The sequence below is a fragment of the Lycium barbarum genome, chromosome 9, assembly GCF_019175385.1.
Source record: "Lycium barbarum isolate Lr01 chromosome 9, ASM1917538v2, whole genome shotgun sequence".
NCBI classification, from domain to species: domain Eukaryota; kingdom Viridiplantae; phylum Streptophyta; class Magnoliopsida; order Solanales; family Solanaceae; genus Lycium; species Lycium barbarum.
In genome coordinates, this window is record NC_083345.1 from 2,501,672 (window position 1) to 2,514,296 (window position 12,625).

The 12,625-nt window shown below is 32.8% G+C and overlaps 1 pseudogene; it reads right to left on the reverse strand.

The window, feature by feature from the left end:
• Nucleotides 1-409: 409 nt before the first annotated feature.
• Nucleotides 410-5,634, reverse strand: LOC132611018 (6,7,8-trihydroxycoumarin synthase-like; annotated as a pseudogene).
• Nucleotides 5,635-12,625: the final 6,991 nt, after the last annotated feature.

Consider the following 12,625-nt stretch of genomic DNA (forward strand, 5'->3'; position numbering starts at 1 on the left):
CACCTTAAGAATAAAAATTTCAAAAAATAATATTATCCTTACAACTTTTTAAGAATTATACTCATGATTTCATTATTCAAAGTTTAGATCATGAAGTCTTTTATCTACGACACAAACTTCCCTAACAATTATACTAATATATTTTCCCAAACTATAAATTTAATACACCACCCCAACTAATGTTAATTGAATAGTGTCAAATAAGCAGAGCAGTGGAGAACTATCAGAAAGTTCCAATCTAATAATAGAGAGAAGTGTATCAAAGTGGACGTCAATGGGTTTAACATGAGGATGATTTTATTACATTGATTTCCCAGTATTTTAAATTTTTATACATAATTCGAGTTGAAACTAATGATGAATTCAACGGACCTCAAAAAGCCGCCCTAGATTCACGTTGGAGTGTAATTTAGAAATAATTTTTAGGGGTAAGGCAGCACATTTTTCTTATGCATGGTGGTTCCCGGCCTAACATCTGTGTCAATGTCCTTTTTTCTCAACCCACAAGGAATTCCCTATCAAATGCATAAAGAAGATTTGATAATGCAAGTTTCATGTATGCAACCCCAAGTGTAAACCCTGGGCACCCTCTTCTTCCTGCTCCAAATGGAATTAGCTCATAGTCTTGTCCCTTGAAATTGATATCACTATTCAAGAATCTCTCAAGTATAAATTCTTTTGGATTTTCCCATATTTCAGGATCCCTTGCAATTGCCCATAAATTATGAGTCCGAAGCCTAAAGGGTATAAAAATACACGGTCTTTACCAAAAGGGGATGACAAAAATTTAATATACCAAAAGGGGTATATCGTGGATCAGCCCACGATATACCCCAATTTTTTTTTTCCGTGTCAGACTTCATCAACGAAAAAAAAATAAAAAATTATTGTATAACGTGGACTGATCCACGTTATACAATTAAAAAAAAAATCCCAGCGTTTTACAAAATAGGAGTCCGGAACCAAAATGCCCGAAGTGTTTTTTCCATACTTTGACCAACGATTAGTCGTGTGTCAAGACTCCGAAACGTCAATATTTTATCTAGAACCTGATATTTTTTTTTCTGCGTACAATAATGTAGGCCCAATACAACAAGGATACGTAGACGTTTGGATAGTCATTTTAGGGGTTGAAAAGGTGCCCGAAGTAAGTTTTGTTTGAAAAAACTTAGTGTTTTTTCCATACTTTGACCAACGATTAGTCGTGTGTCAAGACTCCGAAACGTCAATATTTTATATAGAACCTGATATTTTTTTCTGCATACAATAATATAGGCTCAATATATCAAGGATACGTAGACGTTTGGATCGTCATTTTAGGGGTTGAAAAGGTGCCCGAAGTAAGTTTTGTTTGAAAACTAGTTGTAAAGTGGTCAAACTTTAGATGGTCATAACTTTGTGCTCGGACGTCCGTTTTACGCGTTTTTTTTTTAACTTGCGTATTTTTTCGAGATCTACGCGGATTTTTAAAAAAACACCTTTTATCCCATTCAATTTCAATTTTTTCCCAAATTGGCGTGAAATTTTAAGTTTTATTTACCTATAAGATGATGATACACAATAGATTTCAACGTAAAAATCCCGGGGTAATGTAGCTGTGAATGTCAATTTCACTTCTGCGGTTTCAATTTTTGAAAATAAAGCTGACTAAATTTCTCGACATATAAAGTTGACTAAAATAACCTTACAGTCAAACACTAAGTTTTTTCAAACAAAACTTACTTCGGGTTCAGGAGCGCGGACTACAACTAGAAGGAGGAATGAAATAGATACAACTCCTGCTCGCATGGCTAGAAAGTGTAGTACGTGCAAGCAAACAGGTCATAAAAAGAATCGCTGCCCCGACAGAAATCAGTAGTTGTTGTTGCTTGTTGGTTTTTATGTTTTTTCTTAAGTTGTACGATTGTTGTTTCCTTATGTAATCTTCCAAGAATATATAACATGTCTGGTGTCGTTTAATAGTTACTATGTAATTTAACATTTACTACTCAGTTAATGTGTGACGTTTATTTAACTTATATTTTATTTTTTATTTCTGTTCGCATATATAACACATATTTAATTATTGCATGTGTTAAAATATTTATTTGAGTTAATCATGCTTTAAAAATTAAAAAAATCAATAATTTTTTTTTATTAAAAACATAACCGAATATGATTTAAATCTAGGCAACGTCTTACCGAGTATTTGTAAAACGGGAAAAAAAATTATTGTATAACGTGGACTGATCCACGTTATACAATATAAATTGTATAATGTGGATCAGTCCACGTTATACAATCTATAATTGTATAACGTGGATCAGTCCACGTTATACAATAATTTTTTATTTTTTTTTCGTTGATGAAGTCTGACACGGAAAAAAAAAATGGGGTATATCGTGGGCTAATCCACGATATACCCCTTTTGGTATATTAAATTTTTGTCATCCCCTTTGGTAAAGACCGTGTATTTTTATACCCTTTAGGCTCCGGACTCCATAAATTATAGTTCCTGGTTGAATTTCATACCCTTCTAATGTACATAGACTTTTTCATTGTTTCTCTTGGTATTAGAAGTGGAGCTGGTGGATATAATCTAAGTGGCTCTTTTATCACTGATTTGAAATAAGGCATATTTTGAATGTCATCTTCATTCAGAATGTCTTTCTTCCCAATTGATTGGCTTTTGGATTCTTCATTAAAGCTGTCATTGCCCATACTACTGCAGCTATGCTAGTGTCTGTTCCAGCAACTAACATTTTCTACAAAAAAAATTAACAGATCAAAGAAGATAAAAATTGTCAATTCAGAGAAATTCTCAAGGCAATAGTGGACAAATTCGTGGTACATATTAGAGAGTGCAAAATCTATCCATCTTTTAGTAATTCGCCTAGGTTTAATTGAACAGTGTGTTGACCCATTTGTCGACTTGACTTAACAGGTTAAATTTGAATGACATGTTAAATTATGAGTTAAAACGGTCAAATAGTGTAATCAAATGGGTCATATATTACATACAAATCAAATTTGGGATTGGTCTTTATGAAAATTTGAAAGAATTTTAGGCTAAAATTAATAGAAGAAAAATAATTAGCTTTCAATTTCGTAAAAGCGAAATACAAAAGGATGGGAGGTTGTCATGTTAGACGTATCTTAACCCAATTCAATTTAACTCAAACAAATTTGGTTGGATCATAACTCATTTTAATCCAACCCGCTCATTTTCCATCGCTGTGTATGTGCAGACGTACATATGCATGCATACATTATATGTGTATGTTTATGTGTGTATGCGAGATGCATGTAGAAGTAGGTAGGTTCAAGAAATGGGAAATTACCATGAGTATTCCTTTGATATCATCCAAAGTGAGATCAGTTGGTGTTAGATTGCTCTTTATTCAATTGAAGCAAAAATGAAGCAAAAGATCAAGAATATCTCCTTCCATGGATTTTGGCCTATTGGGATCGAGATGCACCTCAATGAGTTCTTCATAAAACTCATCCAAATCTTTGAAACATTTCTCAAGTCTATCTGTCAGTCCTGTAAATTTATTAATCCAACTTAAAGAAAGAAACAAATCAGATACAAAAAGCTAGTCGTCATATCTTGAGCTTCAGGTAAAAGATGATCAAATCTCTTCCTTTCATGTGCTGCTTCATCAAACCTAACTGTTTGCAACAAATTTTCAAATATGGAAAATAAACTGAAACCACAAATATAAAGAGATTTTATTTATCAAGATTGTGAATACAAATCTGTTCATCCCTTGATTCTTCTCTTTTATTTTTTTCTCCGTAATTCGAGGGCCGTTAGTGGCACGTTTCTCGAACGTAGGATGATTTAGACCTCCTTGTGATGTATTTGATTTCCAAGAACATTGGACAACACTTCGATATTTGGATTTGAAAGACAATATTTGGTGTCTTGATCTCTTTGTGAATACCCATATATAATTTATGGGATACTCCAGATCCATTTCTTAGGGAATATTTGTCCCTTTATATAGGCATGTTTAGGGTAGAGTAGCCTCTAAGAAACCCTAATGAACCTTAGAATTTGAAGACGGAATGGACTCATCTTGTAGAGCCATATTTTAAATTCGATATAGTTTCGATGTCTACAAATGCCCCCTACTTCAAGGTTTGTTGGAGTGTAGACTTATCGAAACTAAAAGACGAGACTTGAAGTATTCATAAAAATGGAGCTTCCGTATTTGCGATTTTATGGCTTTATGAGGAACACCTTAGATAGAGAACAAGAGATTTGTCCCCAAAACATTGCCCCCATTTTGTGCTTGTCAAATTAACCTGACCCAGCAAAAACTAAACCATAACTATGAATTTTTGGCTCCAACGAAGTGAGGTTCAAGTTTCAACCAGCAATATTTGGTGTCTTGATCTCTTTGTGAATACCCATAATTTGTGGGATACTCCAGATCCATTTCGTAGGGAATATGTGTCCCTTTATATAGGCGTGTTTAGGGTAGAGTAGGCTCCAAGAAACCCTAATGGACCTTAGAGTTTGAAGACGGAATGGACTCATCTTGTACAGTCATTTTTTAAACCCGATACAATTTCAATGTCTACACTAACACCAAAAATAACTCTACAAATAATTGTATTAGTAAGTGAAATTATTAAATTGCTCAAATTGGTGATTTGAGAATTAACAGCTTGTTGAGATATTTTCTTGATCATTTTTGAGTCTTCCTCTTCACGGATTGGCCTAAACAATTGCACTTTCTTGAGACTAAATAGATGAAGAACACAATATTTTCTCCTTTCCCTCCAATGGTCATTATAAGGTGCAAGTCCATCATCATGACCATTGTAAGAAAATTTTTGTTGGCCAACAATAGAAGGTCTACTACAGAATATTAAATCTTGTGTCTTCAATACTTCTTTTGCTAATTTTGCTTAAGAGATTACTACCATTGGAGTAGAACCAAGTTTCAATGAGAATATTTTTCCATATTTCTTGGGAAGTTTCAAAAAATAGATATGAGGGGTTAAACTATCATATTGATGCAAGTTTCCAATGAATGGCGGCCCTATAGGACTTGGTGGCAGATTGTTTTTGCGGCTGTTTTTTGCTTTAGGAAGAAGGAAAATAAGAATAATAGGTAGGGCTACAAAGAGGAGAAAGAGCATCATTTTGTTGTCCAATTGCCTATTCACTTGACGTGTCTATATAAATGAGTATTATTGGTGGGTGATGAATCTTTTGCTGATAAGCGTAGCAAGAAGAAATATTATAATTTATAGGGAAAAATGGATATTGCATTTATAACTCACCTATCAATGATCAGATCATGTGATAAGAGGGGATAAAAGTCTAGTTGAAAATTGTGGAGAGAGAGAGTGTTTTTTTTTTTTTTTTTTTGCACAATGTTGGTCAAGAATTCGAACCTTTTATGTTAAGTGTTATACTTCCCATTATTTTTCTTCTTGTATCAATTCATATAAGCCATATAATATAGTTATTAAATGGAAAATATGAAAGTAAAATCAGAGCAAATATCAGTGGAATAAGGGCATCAGCTATCAGTACTCAAATAAAACTTTTATGCATATAACTTAATTATAAGTCGTGATAATGATAGAGAAAAATCACTGGCCCAAAACTTGAAGCTTGGATATGATCTTTGTCCTCTAGCAATCAAACCCATAACGTGGATAGCATTATCCAAAGGCTATATATGTATAGGGTGAACGAATAAATATCTTATTTGTTAGCATAACTTTGACAGCATTTTACCAAATAGATATATGGTGAGTGAATAAATATCTTGTTTGGATAATAACACTTTTAGTTCTCAGTTATTGGTATTAATTTTTTATATTTGTGATATATGATTAATTGCTTTCTTTACTGTCTATTAATTAACATGTGTATCTTTGCTTATATAGAAAATATATTACATTTGGACTATTTTAAAAATTATATTTCTTTCAAATGTAGAGTAACTATATAAACTTAGCATAATATATAGTAGGTATTTAAATGATGTAATAGCATATAATTCATAAATTTGCAAAAATTCACAAGCTGAGGGATCAAAAAGTATACATTTCAATTAAAATTAAATAGTGATATGATTGGGGTCCATGCAAGCAAAATAGTTGCAAATATATAAATATATTGACCAATGAGAATACTAAGATAGAAATTCAATTAGTATGTGAAACCAAACAGAAGGAATCTCATACACTTTCTAGTCTAAGGTAACAGTTAGTATGCTAAACCAATCATCCCTAAGAATGAAAAGAACGAATCGGAGATGTAAAGATTTGAAAAAGAAAGAATTACCATCAAGAATAAACCTGAAAACAATTTCAAAAATTCGATCCAAACCAAGAGATTCCCAGTCTCACAATGATTTTTATCACTCTCAAAATATGCAAAAACTTTTTCAAGAATGAGTCTACCAAGTATTTATAAATATTATATCTCTATTTAACTCAACAGAGAAATAACTAAAACCAAGGAAATAAAAAATTCGTGTTCTATGGGAAAAATAATATGGGAAGTAAAATCTTACCCACAAAAGAAAACAAGATGTCTCTTGTTGAAAAGAAATATTAAACTTTCTTAAGAAAGGAATGAGGAAATACACAATGAGCTTTTAATTAACCCCATAGTTCGTTAATGGAGCCTCGTTGATATACCTACAAGGCTACAACCCCTACCCCCGTCCCCACCCCAACAAAAAAATAAAATCCAAAAGTAGAGGGTAACTCCTACCTCATTGGTATTGTCACAATATACACATATTGTATCAATCAAGAAAATATTCAACAATGGGAGGGTGAGTAATAAAGTTGTTTGTAAGTTTCATAGAAAAATTAATGTTCAATATATTTTCAAACCAACATTATGTGAAATATTATATTCGGTTGGCGTTGTATATCCATAACATATAACATTCATCATTTAACTCTAATAACATTTATTCTCACATGCATCTGATAATATATATTGAAGAATGTCTGATATGTGTATACTTGTTAATTTTTTGTACAAGTATATACATAGTTCAAAACTTAAATAATAATGAGTGCAATTAAACTTACAGAATTCATTTTAGATTCATCTCTACTAACGTAGGCGTTTCTCAAATTTTCGGTTCGATTAAAAAAAAAAAATTAGCAGTTTCACAATTTAACTAAAAAACTAAAATGCTTGGGCTTGGCGATTGAAGTAACTTGTTAAAACATGGGAAACTTACACAAATGACTACACTTTGGTTTTTTTTTATTTTTTTTTATTATAGACATACCTACACTTTTGCCAATAACATTTCGTAGCTACAGTAACGTGTATTTAAATTCGGTTGTATTCCAATTCAGCTGTATTTTACTGTATTTCGCTGTATTTCAATTCGGCTGTAATCCAATTCCAATTCGGTTGTATTTCGATGTATTCAATTCAGATGTATTCAATTTGGTTGTATTCATTCGTACCAATGTTACGTTGTATTCAACTTATTGTATTTAAATTGTGTTGTATTCAAACAACATAAATGCAAAACAAATACCAGAATATTTAGTTGTATTCAAAATTCACTGTATTCATTTGTATACAAAAAAAACCTCCTTCGAAATATAAGCGAAAAATACATAAAGAAACACTCTATTTTACACTAAAAAAATAACGAATATACTGAAATACACTCAAATCTGAGATACAAGAAAAAAAATACACTCAGATTTGAAATACAAGGAAAAAATACACTCAAATTTGAGATACAAGAAATAAAATGCACCATCGAAGATTAGAGATAAAATAGGTATAAGCTTTCCGGTATCTCGCAGGAAAAGATAGATCTGAGCTTTTTAGCACCGGAGAATTGAGATCTAGCTTCGCTAATTCGTCGGAGAGGATAGATCTAAAAGTTTCGAAGTTGAATCTAGTGGTGACGGAAGAACCAAGGCTGTTGATGTCACTAGCGCTGACGGTGCCTCTGTTTTCGGTGGGTCCTATAACTACGGTGGGCGGTTGTGGTGGTGGCGGTTATCACGGCGGTGGATATGGTGGTGGTCGTGATAGTGGCTACGGCGGTGGATACGGTGGTGGTAACTGTGGAGGTGGTGGTTACGGTGGCGGTGGCTATGGAGGAGGCGGTGGTGGTGGAGGAGGTAGTGGCTGTTTTAAGTGTGGTGAGAGAATTGAGGGAGAAGAGAGAGGGGATTGAGGGAAAAGATTGATACAATAGAATAAGAGGAAATGAGTTTTGAATTAGTTACTTTGCGTAATTGACATACAAGATTTGACTATGAGATATAATTTGGACAAAGTATACCTACTAAATATAAATAAGGCCTAATGTTCTCTATACCATGTAGATTTTCCTTAAAACATGGAAAGCCCACATTTAGCACTTAATAGCGTGCCTATCAACTTTGCACAGTTTGGCCTTCAAATGGACTGGTCTTTAATTTTTATTTTTCAAAATCGAACTTATGCCTAGTGAAACATAAGTTCTTTAAGAGCGCAGATATAATTTGTGAATATTATGATGTTTAACTTATGCTCCTATATGCATAAATTCAAGTTTAAAGGTCCAAAAACAAAAACAAAAAAAGACCAACCCATTTGAAGGCCAAAAATTAAAAAACAGCACAAAATAGGAACGAAAGTGCAAATGACCCCAACTCAAACCAAGAAGGTGGGCCTATGGGCAAGCAGATTCATTCGGGCCTATATTTCTACAGCAAAATTACAAGGTAAACTTACAGGAATGACTACCTTATTATAGGTTCTTAGTAACTACCATTTTATTTATTACATTTCGTAACTACCTTTTTAATTAATTACCATATGTATTGCGTGTATTTATGGTATAGTAAATAGACTCAGAAACTATATCTTTAAAAACAAATCCCTTAGAAATAGGCATTTAATTTGGTCTTAAATGGGGAAATATAATTCCTAATAATATCTTTCATAATCTCCTCCATAAATTTAGCGTCCATTTCCATATTCTTCACGATTCTCCTTCTCTCCACCCTTCCTTTTCAAATGCAACGTAAAATTCAAAAATTCAAACGAATCATAAAATTCAAACGAATCAACTACAGAGGAAAAACAGCAACACAGCAAATATGATCATTCCAAAGGTAATTTGAAAGTTCGTGGTTTTTTTTAATAAAAACACTAAAATGTATTTCAGATTGCCATTGATTTTCGTAGTTTTTTACATCTTATTTGGCAAACTGTCCTAAGTACCTTCGTCTTTGAATTCCTCTTCAGTGACGAGCTTCGAATAAATGTGTTATATGTTCGGAAAAAAAAACTGAATGTAGTATTTTTGTGTTGTATGTTGGTGGGGTATTTGAGCAGTAATGAATTGTGTATTGAAAACATGTACATTCAGTTTTTGTATTTATATAGTCTGTTTGAATTTTTGTATTTGAAACAATCTTGGTTTTTTGATGTGTTTCTGCGTTTGTTTCCTGTAATCCATATATATCTCTGTATGTATTTATGTATTTGAGAGAGTGTATCATATATCTCTCATGTTTGTCACAAGTGTTAATGTATTTGACTTATTGTATATAATTGATTGCTGTTTATATAAATCTTTAGGTATTTATGTATTTGGGAGACTGTTTCATGTGTTGATTATCATAAGTACTGGTGTATTTGAAAGTATGTGTGTATTTGATAAACATAGCTTCTGCTTGTAATATATTTCATATATATGTGTGTGTGTGTGTATTTATGTATATGAGATAATGTTTCATATGTTGTTTATCAAAAATGTTAATGTATTTGATTCACAGACTCTGCTTGTATATTACCAGTGTATTAATTTTGTATATTATTTTATAATGTATTTCAGGTTGTAATCAATCTCAACTAATTCATTCATATTGAGTACAAGAATGTCCACTGTATCGTCGTTGCTAAGACACTTAGGTAATTGGAACAATGAAAATTGTTATGTGAATTTCAAAATCGATGCGGTGGCTTTCACAGAGTATTCGACATATATAGATTTATTACAAGCAGTTGCAACTCAGCTGAATATAAACATGCAACTGAAAAACATATACATCAAATATATCGTTGAAGGTAACGATACGCCAATGGAAATACATAATGATATGAGTGTTAGCGTGTATGTGGAATTGAAGAAAGAGAACAAACAGTTAGTGATGTATCCATTGTGCATAACTACAACTAATAAAAGCGTTGATAATTGTGTATCTGGTGAAAGTTGTATTGAAGGAGGGGTTTTGCGAATTGGTTACACAAAACAAACAAATACTATGGAAATAGTAGGGAGTGCAGACTTAGCTTCTTCAAGTTGTGGCAATGTCATTGTTGTATTCGAAAACGACACAAATCTGGTTATATCAGATAAGAACCAAAAAGTGGTTGTTGTTGATCAAGTTTACAAGGACAAAGATACACTAAAGGCTGTTATGGCGAATTATGCAATTTCCAATAGGTTCAATTTTCGTGCCGAGAGGTCTAATGCGATAAGGTGTGTTTAGAGTATTATATTTTAAATTTAATGTAGTTATCTGATGTATTGTCAACTAAAGTATTTGTTTTCATGTTTGTATTTGAAGCTATACACTAGTATGTGTGTCCGAAGAGTGTGATTGGAAATTTAGGGCATCGAGCATTGGTAAATCATAAATGTTCAGGGTTAGGGAGTTTCGTGACAAGCATACATGTCCGCTAAAAGATAAGGTGTATTCACAACGCCATGCGACGAGTTGGTTGATAGGTGCAATTGTAAAGCCAAAAGTAGCCAACCATAAGAGGAAATACACACCTAATGATATAACGGAGGATGTACGAAATGATCTTGGAATGGATGTGTCCTATATGGTCGCTTGGCGGGCTAAGGAAAAAGCAATGAAGGATTTAATGGGTGAACCGTCGGATTCTTACCAAAAATTGCCTGGGTACCTATACATCAGGGATAAAACGTATCCGGGTTCACATATAAGAATGCGAAAATCAGACGAAAATGAGTTTTTGTATCTGTTTATAGCATTGTATGCATTCATCAAAGAGTGTATGCAACTATTAACCGATGGTGGACAATGACTTCAAACATGGCAGAGTGTATTAATCGTCACCTTGTAGCAGCAAGAGAGCTTCCTATATTTTATTTTCTAGAAGAAGTGAGGAAGATGTTTGGAAGACGGAATTATAATAACCGGAAAAATGGTACATACACGTTCACAACACTCGGTAAAAAGTTCCAGGAGATGTTATCAATAAATGAGTATCTATGTTTACGTATGAAGGTATGTTTCATTTCAAATTGCTTAAGTATGTTCGATTGAGATTCAGTTATGTTCGTTGTATTTGCTATATTTAGCATATGCAATCTGTGAGATCTCTGTGAAATGATAACTTGTATTTATTAGTTGAATATGTGTTTGATTCTATTATATTAGCTGCATTTGTTGTATTTAATTATATGCAGTCTGGATATATGTGTCAAATATTTACAGTAATTTGGTGTATGTGACTAGATTTACCAAATACAATTAGTCAGCTATGAAAAATAATTAGCGATATGTTTATGACTATAATGGTTTAATCTTTGCAAACATGAACTTATGTGTATTTGACTGCACATAATGTATGTTTTTTGTATTTGACTGATCTGTTGTAGGTCGAACCATCAACCGAATACTTGTAAACAGTATATGATGCACGAAGTTGTTTCATCGTTAACTTAGACAACAAAACTTGCAGTTGTCAGATGTTTCAAATAGACGAAATTCCATGCCCACGTGCATGGGCTGTCATTAAGAAGAAAAATCTAATGGCTGATGATTACTGTTCCGAATTGTTCAAACTGCACACCGTGGTGAAGACGTATGATGTCGCCGTGGATCCTCTCCCTGACGAGCGGGAATGGAAGGTTCCAACATACATATCAGAGGATGTGGTTTTGCCACCAATATACAAGAGACATCCTGGTAGGCCGAAGAAAAAGCGTGATAAGCCGTTATTTGAATTGCTTCTTGGAAAAAAGAGACATGCTTGCAGTACTTGTGGACAGACTGGACACAATAGACGATCTTGTAGTAATGCTCCTAGAAGGAAGTAATTGTTTTTTGTTTGTAGCAGTTTAGATTTGTTACACTAGATAAACTGTTGGTTTGCATTTTTTTTTTTAATAAAAACGAAATCTGTTTGAATGCTACTTCTGTGATATCTTCATTTGGAATTGTATTGAATAGTTATCTTTAAATTTATTCACAAATGACTATAAAAAGGCAGCATCAGTTCTTTAAAAAAAAAACAGTTACTGTATATTAAAATGTAGTATTTATTCCAACATACATAAAATATATATAATTTAAAAAATGTATCTGAGTGTGCCATCTTATTAAGTTGCAATTGTATTTGAAATATTTTGATTTTTCTGGGTTTGGCGAATTCAAATACATACAACCCCCTTGTTTCAAGATCTAAAAAGACGTACGTATTTGAGTGTACCTCACTGTGTCACATCCAAGATATAGTCAGATATACACATTCATCTAAATTCTAAAAACAAAATCACACAATGGTCACTGTATATTAAAATGTAGCCAGATATACACATTCATCCAAAAATAGTCACTGTATATTAAAATTTAGTATTGATTCCAACATACATCA